At 37.5% G+C, this 17,725-nt stretch overlaps 1 non-coding gene across 1 annotated transcript; it reads left to right on the top strand.

The window, feature by feature from the left end:
* The first annotated feature begins 9,539 nt into the window (after nucleotides 1–9,539).
* Nucleotides 9,540–9,641, top strand: LOC118487700. The gene has a single exon (XR_004882643.1). It is a non-coding gene; the product is annotated as a small nucleolar RNA R71 (small nucleolar RNA).
* The last annotated feature ends 8,084 nt before the right edge of the window (nucleotides 9,642–17,725 follow it).

Here is a 17,725-nt window from a genome sequence, read left to right as displayed (position 1 = left end):
TAGTTATACAGATGTGAAAAAGGATGGTTGGGTTAAAAGATTTAAATGTTTTTTGTGTAAGAAAGATGAAATAGTGGATGAGTTGGAAAACCGGTATGAAAGCTTACTTGAACATTTAAAAAGGTACGAGATAAGGTTGTCTAATGATGAAAAAATATTAAAATTTGCAGATGCGTTACCTACAGAATGGGATGAATTTTTGAAAAAACTGAAAGAGGATTCTAGATTCTCAGATTTATATCAAAATGTATTCATCAATAAGCTTAAAACACACAAGTATGAAAATGACAAGAAAAAGAAGGATTTGATAAATGAAATAGAAAAGAACTTAGAAAAAATAAGTTTGGATGTGATGGTTGAAATGAGAACAAGAGTATATACGTGTCTTACAGCAAAAAATGTTATGAAATATGATATTAAGAGGGGTTGTTATATTGACGAAAATTTGAATCCTCTTGATTTTGTTAAAATTTTTTGTGCAGGTACATACAAGACAGAGACAAAGGTAATTTCAAAGAATGAAGAATCCGAGAAAATTGAAACTTCAAGATCTGAATTTGTGTGCTCAAAATGTGATAAATCTGAACCAGACAATGTCAAACTTCTAAAAGATGTGGAGTGTTTGACATTGGAAAACAAAAATTTAAGAGAAAATGAAAAAGAATTTCAAAATAAAATAAAAATTTTAGAAAAAGAAGATGTTTTTTGGATAAAATTAGAAAACAAAGTTTTAAAAGAAAAAGAAACAGAATTTCATAGTCAAATAAAAGTTTTAGAAAATAAAAAAAAATATGTTTTAGATAATAATAAATTTGAAAATGAAAAGGCAATAAATTCTCATCTTGAAAAAATCACTCAACTTGAGAATGAAGTTGAGATTGCTAAAAATAAAATTGATGATCTTGAAAAGAAATTGAAAGGTTTTGTGACCTCATCAGTGATACTATATCAATTATGTCCAAAACCGATCAATGAAATTCCAATAAGTGGCAATGTCACAAATTATGACAAAGTCATAATTGAAGATTGTGATGATAAATCTGATGATGAAGATGAGAAAAAGAAAATATTTTTGAAATTTCAAGAAACTGTTTTACAATCTACTGAAAGAGGTGAATGCTCAAAGCAAAAACCTTTCCAGAAGAATGTAGAACGAAAACAAAATGTCAAAAATTCGAAAAATTTTCAAAACAACAATAAAGGATCACCAGTTCAATCATCCAATCATTATAAAAATCCACAAAAAGTTGAAAATCAAAACTCACAAAAAGTTGGTAATAAGTGGTGCAGGTTTGACCACAGTGCTCAAAAGTCAAATCAAGCTTACAGGAAAAGTCAGGATTACCACATGGCCAAACAATGTCACGATCTAAGTGTTTGGTTTGAAAGTGGTGAATGGTACGATAACAGGGTGTGCTACAAATGTGGTTTTCAAGGACACTTTGCTGTTAACTGCCAAAGTAAGAGTTTTGAGACAAGAATATGCTATGAATGTCAAATCAAAGGTCATATTGCCAGAGATTGCCCAATGAGATCAAAGAGAAGATCGAGGGCTGAATCTCATAAAATAGTGAAGAACTCAGTCAAAATTGAAGAAAAGCCCAAAGAACAGAAAGTGAAAGAACAGAAAGTCAAACTTTCACAAGGGCAGAAAGATAGACTGAGAAAGAAAAGAAAGAAAGCGAGGGAGTATCTTGAAAAGATTTTGTCCTCGGGTACAAATGTTGATTCAGATAAAAGTTCTGATAAATCGATTTACTCAACAAAAAGTAAAACGAATTCATCAGATACAAATCTGAGGACAAAAGAGAGGATAAAAAAGGAAAAATTGACTAATCAAACTGATAAAAAATCAAAGAAAGTTAATTTTTGGATAAAATCTTTATCAAAGTTTTTGAGTATAAAAGAAACTGTGAAAGATCATTCATGTCACAGGTTGATAAATTTGGGAAACCTAAATCTTGTAAGGATTGGGTTCCAATAAAGGATGGCGATGAATTTGTTTTCTTAAAAACAAAAGAGCCATCTTCTGGTAATGAATTTGTTTCTACGGAAGCAAAAGAGCCACGTTTTGGCGATGAATCTGACTCGTCAAAGTCAGAGGAGCCACAAATTGAGATAAAAAGTGATGATTCTATGTCGACAATGGATGATGCAAACTTTCCATCATTGTCAAACGGAAATTTAAAACAAAAAATTGGCAAACCCAAGGTCCGTCAGGATTGGGTGGATCTTTTTAAATAAAAATCCTGACTTGCCTGAACTTTCAGTTGATAATTGGGGAGTAGGAATCGGCATCTTTCTTGAGAAATTCATAGGTTGGTAATTGTGATATTTCGATTTACAAGTGGTTAATCAACGACATTAAGTTGTACTTGATTTAACTTTCGTACAAGTGGTTGAGAAAACAATGTGATGAAATAAACTCCATGTCTGTGAAATAACAAACAAAACTAATTTTCTGGAAAAACCATTTTGATTAAAACAAACTTAAGTGTTTTAAAATCATAATGGGAAAATAGTTTGTTGTTAGGGGGAGTTCTGATTGTTTATGCCAAGAGGATGGCGAATTGAAGCAATTCGAATCAGTTTATCAAATTTTCTTTACATGCTTTTGAATTTTAGGGGGAGTAAGAAATTTCAGAAAATCCAAAAACATTATAAAATTTGAAAAATCCAAAAACATGATAAAATCTAAAAAGCCAAAAACATCGAAAAATTCAAAAATGAGTTTTGTGGTGAAAAAGGGGAAATGATAGTACATCAGTGGACTATCACAACATGCTAAAGAAATGGAAAGTCAGAATGATTTTAAACAAGTCTCGCTAATGATGTGCCAGTAGGCTTCACACAGTTAGTAAATTGTTTACGAGATATAAACCTAAATATCAAAACTTGCTTATCTCGTGGGGAACATCTCTCGGATATATGGGTAACTCCGAAATCTTGTTTGAGAGATTGCCTGATTCTGAGATACTAGGTCTTTATATTGTTTGATATCTGGGGTATTATACCTGGTCTTCTGATATTGTGGAAACAATGGCCTAGACCTCGTATAATACTTTAATGCGATTTCAAAGCTCTCCATCTGCTAAAAATTGAAAAATATCGAAAGATATGAATCGATAAGCAGTTGAAGAAAAGATTCTCTAAAGGGAACACACCGAAAGTCGAGCCTTCATCTCTTTGATCGAACGGTAGTTCGTACCTGAGCTCTCAAGGTCTCGCACTAACCCGAATACAGATATCAGATTGGTATACTCACCTGTAAGACTGAATCTAGGGAATTTTGATACAGGAGTATATTCTGAGGTGGAACACATGAGTAAGTTAGTCTTTAAAACATTAATTCGTATCTTGAATCAATTGAAACTTGTGTAGAAGTTTAAGTGGACAACAATACTGACAATCAGAAGTGAATTTGTTTAAAATTTAATGATTAATCAAGATCAACGGTGTTGGTGATTTGTCTCAAAAACTGATATGATCCTCTTGCACAAACTCACAAAAATATTGTCTATATATATATTTCTTTTCTGCATTTTAAAAAAAAAAATCCAAAAAGATTTTCAGTGTGTTTTAGCATAAAATTTTGAAAAATCAAAAGGATTTTATTTCATTTTATTTTCGACAACTGGTGTTGAAGAGTTGATTTTCAAAATTCCAAGTGCTAAACATGATGAACAGAAGATTGGGAGAATTTCTTTGAGATGTGAAATAAGTTTGAAATGTTTAAATGGTTCATTAATTTGAATCAACATTTTGAAAATTACAAAGTCAAGAAGCTTATCAATGTCAAAATTGTTTATTTTACAAGTGGTAGAGGATTGTGCAGGTTAAAGCCAGGTTTCTGATCCTGTTGGTACGAAGAGCCAGGAGATGTTTCGAAACCTGTGAAAGCCTGTGCAGAGTTTGAGTCAGGATACGATCTTAAGGCGATAGCAAAATTCCAGACTGCGATCCCAGTTTGTCGAAAGGGGGATTCTGATGATGTTAGAGCCAGAATTAGATCCTGGAACAGCGTTCGAGAAAGAAAAAGTTGCAGATGCTGAAGAACTTAACGAATCAAAAGACCTGATAAAGTTTTTGGAGAGCCAGGTTGCGATCCAGGAATAGACAGGGTGAGATTCCGAAGACAAGAAGAAGATAGAGTTTGAGGATGCTTACAATGGAGAATATTTTGGAAAGAACAAGAAGACTGATCAAGATTGAAGAGTCGACATGCTGAAGACTCGTACCGAAGACTTTGTCAACATCCAAGGGGGAGTCTGTTGGTGCATATGTCTGTTGACTTCGTCTTGTATCGAGTCTTGTAAATAGAAATGATAGATCAGGGCATGAAGTACGAGAAAATAGGTTGTTAGGCAAAACAGGCCATTTCGCACGAAATGGATAAGGCCATTTCGTACGAAATGAACATTGTCTATTTCGCACGAAATGGCATGTGTCTATTCCGTGCGAAATGGCTTGCCTATAAATACCTGGTTTGTCATTTCATTTGTAGATTTTTTGATTCCGGTGCCGAGGTGCTGCCGAAGTGTCTCTAGCCTGTAAAACGCTTTCATATCAATAAACAAGACAGTTAATGTGTATAACAAGCTGATTCTACATCAATACGATTGCTTCCGCCTCTTGTATTGATTAGAACTCTTCTGAACGGACTCGTTTTAGTCGTGCAAATGATCCTACAATGTGATACCAATTGAGGATGCTGAGCATCCCATGAGCTTGCACCTTTTGATGGCGTATTCCAAACTTGTGTCGATGGCTTCTGCACTCTGCAACGGGTCTTCCTCCATTCTTTATCAAGCTCCAAATTTTATTTCTTTTTCTCCGAATCTTTGCGTGAGCTTGCCGTCACTCATATCGACCATTGCTCTTGATGTGGCAAGCAAGGGTCACCCCAAAATGAGTGGCACTTCTATGTCTTCTTCCATGTCTAAAATGACAAAATCAGCTGGAAAAACAAAATCACCTACCTTAACTAGTAAGTTTTCTACTATCCCTTCTGGATACTTAACCGATCCATCGTCAAGTTAGATTGTCATCTTTGTTGGGACTGGTTCTCTAATTCCTAGTCTTGTGAACATGGATGCTGGCATAAGATTGATACTTGCCCCCAGTTTTGCTAGGGCATTTTTCACTGCTAGCCCTTCTACGGAACAAGGAATAGTGAAGCTACTCGGGTCAGCTGCTTTTTTTTTTTTTGCATTTTGTTCAGCAGGACCGCTGAGCATTCATCCCCTAAGTCTAAATGATGTATTTGTTCTAACCATTTCTTATTAGACAAGAAATCCTTCATATATTTTGTTTAACTAGCTACTGGGATATGGAACTCATTGTCGAGTGTGGCTATTGGGAGGTTTGTATGGCTCTAGGGTAGGAATGGTATGTTGGTTTTTTCGGTGGTGGGAGAAAGATTTGGTGTGGTTTCATGGTTTTGATTGGTGGATGAAGTGGGTGGTTTTTGAGTGGTGGTTAGGCCTGTAAACGAACCGAACGAACACGAACATAGGCGTGTTCGTGTTCGTTCATTTAACTTTAACCGAACATGAACATGAACACGAACATATAATCGAACACATTTTTTGTTCGTGTTCATTCATTAAGAAATCGGGCATGTTCGTGTTCATTTATGTTCGTTCATTTAAAGCCTAAACGAACAGTTCACGAACATAAACGAACACAAACGAACATAAAAAAAATTAACTGAACATATTTGAATAAACATAAATTAACATGATTGAAGAAACAAGTCTAATACATTACATTTCATCCGAAAACACTTCTAAATAAGGGTTCATAGATATATTAATTAGTTTTATATATATATATATATATAGGGGACCGCTAAAATGAAAACCACCTCCAGTTGTAAGAACTGCGCGAACCACTTTCTAGCCATTAGATCAAGATGATGGATGGATGAGATTAAAAATATTTAAAAATAATAAAAAGTAGTTTTTATCTTATTATGTCCTTAATATTTTAATTGAAAAGTGTATTTAAGTAAAATTACTTTTTTTGTCTTTTTATATATATTATATTTAATTGTCTTTTTGTCCTATTCATTAATTGCTTTTTATTACTTTTATTTTTCAAACATAATTTCTTTATTAAAAAATTTTTTTAAATTCAGATTTTTTTAAAAGATTTTTATACTTTTTACAATTTAAGTTTTACGTTAAAGTTTTTACGTTTTACGTTTTTTTGACGAGCCGTTTTAACGCGCCGTTTTTTACGCGCCGTTTTTCAAGCGTCGTTGTTTACGCGCCGTTTTTTTACGCGCTGCTTTTTAACGCGCAGTTTTTTACGCGCCGTTTTTTTAGGCGTCGTTTTTCTCAATCGGCGTTTTTTTAACGCGACGTTTTTTACACGTTTTTTACGCGCCGTTTTTTCGACGTTTTTTAACACACCGTTTTTTACGCTCGGCGTCGTTTTTCTCAAGCACCGTTTTTTTTTACGAGCCGTTTTTTACGCTCGGCTTATTCACGCGTCGTTTTTTCAACGCGTCGTTTTTACACTCGGCTTTTTCACGCCTCGTTTTTTGACGCCCCGTTTTTTACGCCCGACTTTTTCACGCGATGTTTTTTCAACGCGACGTTTTTTTTTACATTAACATTATTTACGTTTTACGCGCCGGTTTTTTACGTTAACGTTTTTTTACGTTTTACGCGCCGGATTTTTACGTTAACGTTTTTTTACGTTAACGTTTTTTTACGTTTTACACGCCGGTTTTCTACGTTAACGTTTTTTACGTTTTTACGTTTTACGCGCCGGTTTTTCAATGACATTTACGTAAAACTTTTTACGTTTTACTAAAAAAATTTACGTTTTACGTTTTACGAAAAACTTTTTACGTTTTACGGAAAAAATTTTACGTTTTACGTAAAACTTTTTACGTTTTACGTAAAACTTACGAAAAAAATTACGTAACACTTACGCTTCACGTTTTTTACGTTTTACGATAAAAAGTTTACGGTTTACGTTAAAAAGTTTTACGTTTTACGTTTGACGTAAAACTTTTTACGTGCACTTTTTTCGTTGTACACTTTTTTCGTTTTACTTTAAAAAATTTAAACTTTTTACGTTTTAAGTTTTACGTTAAACTTTTTACGTTTTACGTAAAAGTTTTTACGCTTTACGTTAAAATGTTTTACGTAAAACTTTTTACGTTTTACGCAAAACTTTTTACGTTTTACGTAAAACTTTTTACATTTTACGTTAAAAAGTTTACGGTTTAACTTTTTTTTTACGAAAAAACAAACGCACGCAGAAATCGCAAACTCGGGAGGTGTCTCAGATATATTGTTATGATCATCGACTAGCGGGAAAATAATAAAAAACTAACAACATCAAAACAAAAGTTTATATCGAAAAAAAACGGGGTTTGGCTCAGATTATCCGATAATCAAAAGGCTGCAAAAGTGGGGTTGCAGGTTAAAAACCCTACCCTCCGCCGTCCTTGCCGCGCCATCGTTATCAAAATCTACGTTTTTTTTTTTGCATCATCGCCACCCAAAATCGATTGTATCAAAACTCACAGATTCAAAGAACACCAATCACCAACAGATCAATACCAACAGATCTAAAACCAACAGATCTAAACCAAACAGATCAATACCAACATATCAAGCCCACATATCCACTGATAAAAAATCACCAGAAAATCAAGAAACATAGTTCACTGATCAAACAAAAATCACCAGAAAATCAAAAATCATTGATCAAAAATCAACAAGAACAAACCCATAGAGTTCATCAGATAAAAATCTAGAAACCCTATCAAACAAAAATGAAACCCCATCAAACAAAATAAAGAAACCCCATCAAAAATCAAGAAACCCCCAACTCAAACCTGGATCCGGGGACCTCCGCCGCTCACGGCGGCGCTGCCTTCATCCACCGCCACCGCCTTCATCCACCGCCACCAACCACAAATCCACCACCACCAAACACCAGTCTCAAAGGGGGCGGTGGAGAGGAAAGGGAGGCAGAAGATGCCGCCGGAGAGACGCCGCCACCAACCCCCAAATGTTATAAACAAACATAACCGTCGAACACCGGCTCGGATCTTGAAAACAATGGAACTCGAAACACCGGCGACATCAGACTATGGGGTTATGGTGGTGTTCTGGTTGAGGATCGGGGATGAGGCGGAGGTAAAGGCGGTGGTTCGATGGAACACCGGCTCGGATCTTGAAAACAATGGAAATCGAAGCACTGACGGCGGATAGGAAGGTTTTTCTTTTGATTTGCAGGGGGTGGGGATTATGATGATTGAAGGAGAACCAGGGATGAAGGAGAATCGGAGGGGATGAAGGAGAACAGGGATGAAAGTATGTTTATGAGAGAGAAGACTGACATTTATAAAGGAAGAGAGAGAAACTGACATTTTATAAATGAGGAGAGAGGGTGACATTTGGAGTAAATGACCATAATACCCTTTGAGTTGTCATATTCTGATTGGTTGAGAGTGGTTCTCGCGGTTCTTACAACTGGAGGTGGTTCTTATTTTAGCGGCTCCCTATATATATATATATATATATATATATATATATATATATATATATATATATATATATATATATAACTACTTATGTATTTATTAAAATTTAAATGAACATAAACGAATGTAAATAAACAAACGTTCATGAACATATATGAACGAACATAAAAGAATATTCACGAACATAAATGAACGAACACAAGGTGTGTTCATGTTCGTTCATTTAATTAAACGGACAAATTTTTTTGTTCGTGTTCGTTCGTTTATTAAATAAACGATCATAAACGAACTTCCCGCCGAACAAGTTCATGAACAGTTCATGAACGTTCGGTTCGTTTACAGGCCTAGTGGTGGTGGTATTTGTGGTAGGTGGTTTTTTAGTGGTGGTGGTATTTGTGGTTGGTGGTGTGGGTAGGTTTTCAGTTGTTGTTACTTGAGTGATAGGTGCAGAGGGTACATCAACAAACCACAGGGACGAAAATTGAGGTTTACTCTTATTATTATTATTATTATTATTATTATTATTATTATTATTATTATTATTATTATTATTAATGTTATTATTATTAGATTCCTTCCATCCAAGGTTAGGGTGATTCATCCATTTCGAGTTGTAGGTGTTGCTGAAAGGACCCTGTGGACGTGGCCTGCTATTTACAAAGTTGGCCACTTCTTGTTGTTGTCGTACTTGGGTGCAACTCCAATTTTCATGGGATCTACCACACCCTTTGCAGGCCATTACAACAGAATTGGTCTTACTTGCTACAAGATTTTTAATTTTATTTGTTAAAGCTTCTATTTGGGCTTGAAGCAATGTGCTCTCATCAACTTTGTATGCACCACGGGCTTTTGATTTGGCACTTCAGGTTATGTGCCATTAAAAGTTTGTTTGGGCTATTTCCTCAATTTTGAAAAAAATACTTCCGCAGGTCACCTATTTCCCAAGATTCCTCTAGAGTTGGAATCCAGGATTTGACGAGTTTGGGGTAATAGTCCATTATGGAAGATGAAAACTTGTTGCCATACTTCTAGTCCATAGTGCAGACATTTTGTTAAAAGTTCCTTAAAACGTTCCCATGTTTCATATAAATATTCCCCATCCTCTTGTTCGAAAGAACTAATTTCAGTCATTAGTTGAGAAATTTTACACAAGTGGGAAATATTTATAAAAAAATTCTGAACAAGACCATCCCAAATAGTTATGGAACCATTAGGAAGGATTTTTAGCCATGCATTTGCATTATCTTTTAATGGCAATGGGAACAATATAAGTCTAAGGGCATCGTCCGATATGTCATTACTTTTAAAAGTCTCACATATTTCCAAAAATTTGGAAATTTGGAGATAGGGGTCTTCATCAGGTAGTCCGTAGAATGTGGATAAGTTCTGGAGCATTTGGATGACGGGTGGCCGAAGCTCGAAGTTGTTCGCATTCACCCAGTCAGTTGTGATTGCAACCCCGAATTTATACAGGCTTGGCTTAGAAAGTCCATAAGGGCTATTTCCTCTATCATTGGTTTGTCTTCTATTTATGCCACGAGTCTAGTCCTTTGACAAAGTCTGCTACGAAAGTATCATTCTGGTTCGTTGATGAAAGGGTAAAGTGCTTGTTCACCGAGGGGTAAAGGTCATGCACCACCTGCACAAGTAAACAAGAACGAATGCGTAAACAATTCCAAAAAATAAAATAAAACAGAAAAAGTATTCTGCTGGAAGTCGAGGCACAACCCGTGGCAAGAAATCTGACAGAGTTTACTTCTGGGCTCGAGGCACGACCCGTGTTGTCACACCCTCAAAATTTCCACATGCGGAGTATTAATGTGAGGCGTGCAACTGCCCAGGATCCAACCACTAATTATTTTGAACCGTTTACAAAATGTGCAAATTATTCCAAATGATACGATTGGTGATTTAGGTTAAGAGTTTTAAAAATGTACTTTATGTTTGCAGCGAAAATGTAAAATAAACTTATCACGGTTAGAAACCATAATTTAAACAAATGCACAAAACGTACCACTTTCCAAACCACACACACTCCATCCATTGGCAACGTCCGTCCGCAGCTGTACCTGTAGATCTGCAAAGCATGCAGTAGGGTGTCAACATAAAGTTGGCGAGTTCACAGTTATTTAGTGTTGTTCCAAAAACATAAGTTTGTTAAATTACTTTGTTCTTTATAAAATCATGTCATGGGGAGCTACCCCACTATTTTAAACTACTAGACATGTACCATACCGACTACTGACTGTAGTTATGTTGAGTGCCCCGAGTCAATGTCTATCATCATTGACCAAGTGCCCAAGTATATTAGTCCACTCCCGTCCTCCGCAGCACGGTGTGAGGCTTGTCAAACCTAATAGCGCTATTTAACTAATAACACGTTCGCCATTGGCCCGACGATTAATCGGTATAAAAATGAGTGGGGACTTTCAGATAGAGTTCCGTCTAGTCCACTTAAGACATGTAATATAAATAACGGTTTCCGTCCCTCACTAGGAGGACGAGGTTGTACGTATTCTACCCAAGGAGAATACGCAGGTTGTATCCCACCCAAGGGGGATAGTTGTTGTTTGTTCCATTCCCAAACCACCGGGAATTGCATGCTTTTCAGAAAAGTGTGAACTTACCTTAGATTAGCTCGGAAGATTAAGTTATGGAATGAAATACGCGAGGTGGAACCGGTCAATCACGTCCTAACATGATTACCGTTTAAGGGTTCGTGGGTGTGCTCACGCGTAAACACGAATCCTACACGTAGCACATTTTATCATACAATACTAAATATCATGCATGAATTTATCACGACATAGCTTAGCGACAACACAGGTGTCACGGAAGACTTAAAATACTCTTCAATAAAAATTCAGCAATATAGTGCATTTTCGGACAGTTTTCAGAGTGTTATCCGGAATAGTTCGTGTACAGAAAAATTCCCAAAAAATTACAGGACGTGTCAATCGAAGCATCGACTACTATGTAAAAATTTGGTGACCAAAATCCTTATGGATTTTCTGTGACAAATCTTGCGCTAAACAGTGATCAGATTCGTCGTAATTTGACCATGTTTGCCGAATTATTTATTTAAAAATCTACGTTTATCCGATTGACGAAATTCCAGTTGGAGGTTTGCATAGACACTTAAGAGCATCTATAGTAAATTTTCAAGTCTACACAGTAAACACATACCAAGTTATGACACAAAACGTGAGCTACGTTTTCTGCAGAAAAATGCAGCTTTAATTGTTGAAACGAAATAATTTGATTAAAATAGAAATCGATTCCAAAAATCATGATTCCAGCGCCATTAGAAGCGTATTTCGAAATATCACATTATAGACTCAATAAAATCCAGTTTTTTTATATTACGACATGGTTATAGCCAACTGAAGTCGGCTGTAACTATTGGACAGCCTCCTGTTTCACTTATACACTATTAAAACGGGTTTAGTGATCATGTGACCCATTAACACTATTTAATTCAGATCAGACATGCCATATATCGTAGCAAAAACCTCGAGAATCGTCAAGATTATCAAACCTAAACAACCTTTATGTGTCCATGCAAACCACAACGATAACCCAAAACATCATGCTTGATATTCATGCATTCTACGCTACTAGTTAACCTTGTAAGCATCATGATCATCACATATATATACCAACACAGCCATAATAACTCGATCTAACACCGAACATACATATAACATTTAGAATGTATAAACAAAATAATCAAGAGGCAATACCTAGCAGCCTATGGAGATTAGATGTGGTCTTGAAGGCAAACTTGAAGTCCCATGGACTCTGGTTGTTGTCGACAGAAGCAAGAGGAGAGAAAGATTGGTAGTTGGCAGGTTAGGGGTTATACTTTTAAAGTTGTGTGATAATAATCATTAGGTTACGTAACTAATAATGGGGCAAAGGGTGTGGGCGGTTTGGGATTTAATATGGGCTGAAACAAAATAAGTTTGATGTGGGTTTATTGGGCCGCAAGTAATTAAAGTGGAGCAAGGGAGTATTTGGTTTGCGATCAGATGCTTGGACTCGACAATAGGAAGTAATTTTATTTGTGAATCAAGCTAGCAAGCTCATAGCTCAATTAATTAAGCTTGCTAGCAGATAGGTCTTTTATCTCTCATGAATTCATGTTGGTAAACAAGCAAGCAAACACACACCTAGGTGACAAACTCTACCGTGTATTATAACCAAGCTAGCAAGCATGCACCTCAATTAATTAAGCTTGCTAGCACACACCTCAATTATCTCTCATGGTTTACATGGTATATATTGTTAATTAAGCTTGAGGCGTTTGGGCCAAAAGTGTGAAAGGGGCGGGGTACGTACTGAGTTGGGTCGATCCCATATGGTCGGGGTTCGTTTCGAGTTTTAAATAATATGCACACACTTAGTAATTATATTTTACAAAATAAACTAAATCATAAAACATAACGGGAACTGAATTAGGAAAGATGCCTAATTTTCCGGGATGTCACATTATCCCCAAGTTTGAGTAAGTATAAGTTGAGTCACTAAGGAAGTGTGAAGTTTTTCTCAGGCTGTCACATCATCCCCCCGTTGAAAGAATTTCATCCCGAAATTCAGTTCGTGTCATCTGAAACTGGTGCTTTGGTTGCAAAAAGGTGAGGGTACTAGTCCTTCATTTGGTCCTCTCTTTCCCACGTGAACTCCGGTCCACGCTTAGAGTTCCAACGAACTTTAACGATGGGTATCTTGTTGTGTCTCCCCGTCTTGACCTATCGGTCCATAATCTCGATTGGTTCTTCAATGAACCATAGTTGTTCGTCCACGTGGATCTCATTTGATGGAATGATTAGTGTTTCATCCGCCAAACACTTTTTCAGATTTGATACGTGAAAGACATTGTGAACTCCGCTGAGTTCATCAGGAAGATTTAGTTCATAAGCTACTGGCCCAATCTTTTTCATGATCTTAAACGGGCCTACGTAGCGCGGGTTTAGGTTGCCTCGCTTCCCAAAATGAATAGTACCCTTCCAAGGTGAGACTTTTAGTAAAACCCGGTCCCCGACCTAGAATTCTAGAGGTTTCCTACGCTTATCAGCGTAGCTCTTCTGACATTCACGAGCTGCCGGGAAATTTTCTCCGTTGAGGCGAGTACGAGTTCTGGGCCAGTGATTTAGCTGTCGCCAAATTCAGCCCAACATAAAGGTGATCGGCATTTTCATCCGTACAAAGCCTCAAACGGAGCAACCTTAATACTGGTATGGTAGCTATTATTGTAGGAGAACTCAACCCAAGGCAGGTGCCTCTCCCAGCCGTTACCAAAGTCAATAACACATGCTCGTAGCATGTCTTCAAGGGTTTGGATGGTGCGTTCAGTTTGACCATCCGTTTGTGGATGATAAGCAGTGCTCATGTCTAGACGCGAGCCAAAAGATTTGTGCCTCGCTTGCCACAATTCAGATGCAAAATGCGGGTCACGATCAAAGATGATGGAAGTTGGCACTTTGTGCCCAGCGACTACTTCCTTCAAATAGATATCTGCTAGCATCGAAAACTTCTCGGTTTCCTTGATCGCTAGGAAGTGCGCAGATTTAGTCAATCGATCTACGATCACCCAGATGGTGTCGTTCCCTCGTTGTGATTTGGGTAACCCGGTGACGAAATCCATGGAAATTTGCTCCCGTTTCCATATTGGCATCTCTGGTTGTTGCAGTAATGTTGATGGCTTTTGGTATTCGATCTTGACCCTAGCGCAGGTCAAGCATTTGCTAACATGGGTCGTTATGATAGCTTTCATGTGGGGCCACCAGTACAATGTATTGAGATCATGGTACATCTTGTATGAACCAGGGTGTACCGAGTAGCGAGCACTAAGTTCATCAATGCCCCAGACAGGATAGGATAGGATAGGATAGAAGCACCTCCTAGCTTACCTTTTAATTGCTGTACTTGAGAATTCCTGAGCATCGTACGTTGAAAACTTAACATGAGGTTGTTTGTGTTGTAGAAGTTCTAGGGTAAGGCATAGGTGTCGATCGGATTCCTACTGGTTCTTGGAGTAGATTCGGATGTCATCGAAGAAAACAAGTGACAAATCTGTCAAGGCAGGGTAAATTTGAATGTCGTGACTGGGAACTTGTATTGGTCGCATTGAGTTCTAAGGACAGTGGCTTGTGATATCTTCATATCTGTGGTATCTATGGCTCGTTACTCCTCGAGTAATGTTCGTAGAGAGTAACTCGTCCAAGCGAGGGTTCGTGCAGAATGACGTTGGGATAAGAATCATAGAATTCGAGAAGTACATCGTGAATAGATGTGAAAACATGCAAAAAGGGTAGTCGCAATCGATGCATAAACGTTTAAGGACCGGTAGCAAAGGTTTACTTGATGTCGAGGATATAGCTGGTTGTACGTAAGTTGTATGAGGTTAAAATAAAGAACGTCGTTCGCTGATAAAAGTGTTACGTCGACGGTTTTGGCACAACAAGAATTAACCGGAGAAGAATGGTTGTCGCACGAATTTGTAGTGTTAAGGTTCACTGGAATACCTGTCAAAGTTTTCGAGCTCGCCCGTGTGAGAAGGAGGAATAAATCACCTTAATCCATGATCTGAAATGAGTTTTGCAATCTATCAAGCCGGTAAGTAACCAAATTCGAAAAGGTTGTTTTAAGTCGTGCAGATGAATTCGAAACAACACCTGCGTCATCAAGGGGTTTCAATGTGAGGACGCGAAAATATGTTCGAAATGGGTGATCGTATCAACAACACATCACCATCTTCTGGGTTCAAGAAGTGATAACCAAGGATCGAAAGTCGAGCTTACCAAATTTGCCAAGCTAGAGCGAAATCTTATTAGGGTTTCTGCATGAAGAAGGGAAGATGTAGTGTCACCGTGATAAAGGAATGACAGATTAGTCTAAATTGATAATAGTAATTAGATATCGTATTAAACGGTAAAAATCGGCCAATGCAAAGGCTAGTGAAAAGATTCGTATAAAAGAAAAACTCACAGTGAATAACGACTCTTGCTATATAAGGGGTAGGGTAGTTGTTTAAGCCATCGTTCTCATCTGTGGGTGGACTAATTTGTATCTCCGTCGTCCAATGTCCGTAAGACCATCGAACCATTTGAGGAAAATCTTTTTGTAGAGTTCGATATGCTAAGGTGTATATCAAGTTGGACTAGGAATTTACCACATGACAGGGTAATGGGTAGCATTGCGATCGGTTGGGGTTACGATATGATTGATAGTGTCGCCATATGGAAAATACATGCCGTATATACTTTTCATACTCGATACAAGCGAACAGGAAATAAAACAGTGTAGACACAAATAAAACATTCCCAGCCAAATAGTAAAACTCCCTGTCATCAGTCGGATGAGGAAACAAGCCTCTCCATCTAAGTTAGATAAGAAAAGAAATCCGTGAACAAAAAGAGAGTAAATGATGTCATCGGTTCTTCTCAACTTCGTTAGATGTTTTGCGTTTCGCTTTTAACTCTTGGAGTTGTGCGTGAGCGTGTTGCAAACTGTTTCATGTTCCGAGCCCCAGTGTTTGCGGTTTGCCTCGTGTAGGTGACCAAGTTGTTGTGTTGTTGTGCCCTAACCGCTCGTCTCCTTAATAACTCGCGATTTAGAGATGTCTCTCCTTGGGTGTTTCGCTCTCGTGGCCTCTCTCTAAGACCTGTAGCAGGCTCCTCATAAGTAGGTATCTCTAGTAAACGTTTCTCTTGTCGGTTCATTCTAGCCCAGGGGTGAGAACGGGAAATTCGTGGTTCAAGGTTAGGAATGACTGGTTCCTTGCCCTTAGCGTGTTGGGGTTTCGAACTAGAGTTGAGAGAATTCATTTTTATTTAGAGCATATTATATTTACATATTTTTGTTCATGTACGAATCACACTGTTGAAGTAAAAATACACATATACATATACATCATGCACAAGGAACTACCAGATAATACAATTACCATGTAAGCATCTAAGTCTGACGAACCTTGCAATCCGGAGTGTGGTGTCATTGTGGTTTCCAATAAAGAACGGTTATAGTCCGGTTTTCCCTCAAAAAGACTCTCTTTTAAAATCGAGTTCACTATAACCAATGGCTCTGATACCAATCTCTCACACCCTCAAAATTTCCACATGCGGAGTATTACCGTGAGGCCTGCGACTGCCCAAGATCCAGCCACTAATTATTTTGAACTGTTTACAAAATGTGTAAATTATTCCAAATGATACGATTGGTGATTTAGGTTAAGAGTTTTAAAAATGTACTCTATGTTTGCAGCGGAAATGTAAAATAAACTTATCACGGTTAGAAACCATAATTTAAACAAATGTACAAAACGTACCACTTTCCAAACCACACACACTCCATCCATTTGCAACGCTCGTCCGCAGCTGTACCTGTAGATCTGCAAAGCATGTACTAGGGTGTCAACATAAAGTTGGCGAGTTCACAGTTGTTTAGTGTTGTTCCAAAAACATAAGTTTGTTAAATTACTTTGTTCTTTATAAAATCATGTCATGGGGAGCTACCCCACTGTTTTAAACTACTAGACCCGTACCATACCGACTACTGACTGTAGTTATGTTAAGTGTCCCGAGTCAATGTCTATCATCATTGACCAAGTGTCCAAGTATATTATTCCACTCCCGTCCTCTGCGGCACGGTGTGAGGCTTGTCAAACCTAATAGCGCTATTTAACTAATAACCCGTTCGGCATTGGCCCGACGATTAATCGGTATAAAAATGAGTGGGGACTTAGGGGCCAAAATGGTTAGTTATAGAGACCATGGGGGCAGATATATTAAAAATTCTTATTTTGGGCTAATGTAGTAAAAGTGATATAACCACAAGGCCAAAAACGTAATTTACTCTTTTAATTAATTTAATTGCTACTCTTGAAAATATCTTCCTAAGACCATGTGTAGTGGGGCATTATGGGGCATTATGGGGGCATTATAACAAAAAAAAACGCCCACTCTTCCATTACATAGGGCATTATGGGGCATTATGGGGGAAAAAAATTTGCTTGGGCATTATAATTATAACGCCATTTTGCACTTGTTAGAGGTATGACTTGAGTTGACCCACCAATGAGAAATCACTTTGTTTTTTTGTTTTTTTTTTTTAAGGATTGAAAGGGGCATTATCCCCACTACACCACTTTATGCTATAATGCCCCATGCTGACTGGGTTGCCACGTGTCAGATAATGCCCCATGGTGGAGGCATT

This window comes from Helianthus annuus, chromosome 15 (assembly GCF_002127325.2).
Source record: "Helianthus annuus cultivar XRQ/B chromosome 15, HanXRQr2.0-SUNRISE, whole genome shotgun sequence".
NCBI lineage: Eukaryota > Viridiplantae > Streptophyta > Magnoliopsida > Asterales > Asteraceae > Helianthus > Helianthus annuus.
Note: the sequence above shows the minus strand (reverse complement) of the source record. Positions and strands in the feature narration are given on the sequence as shown.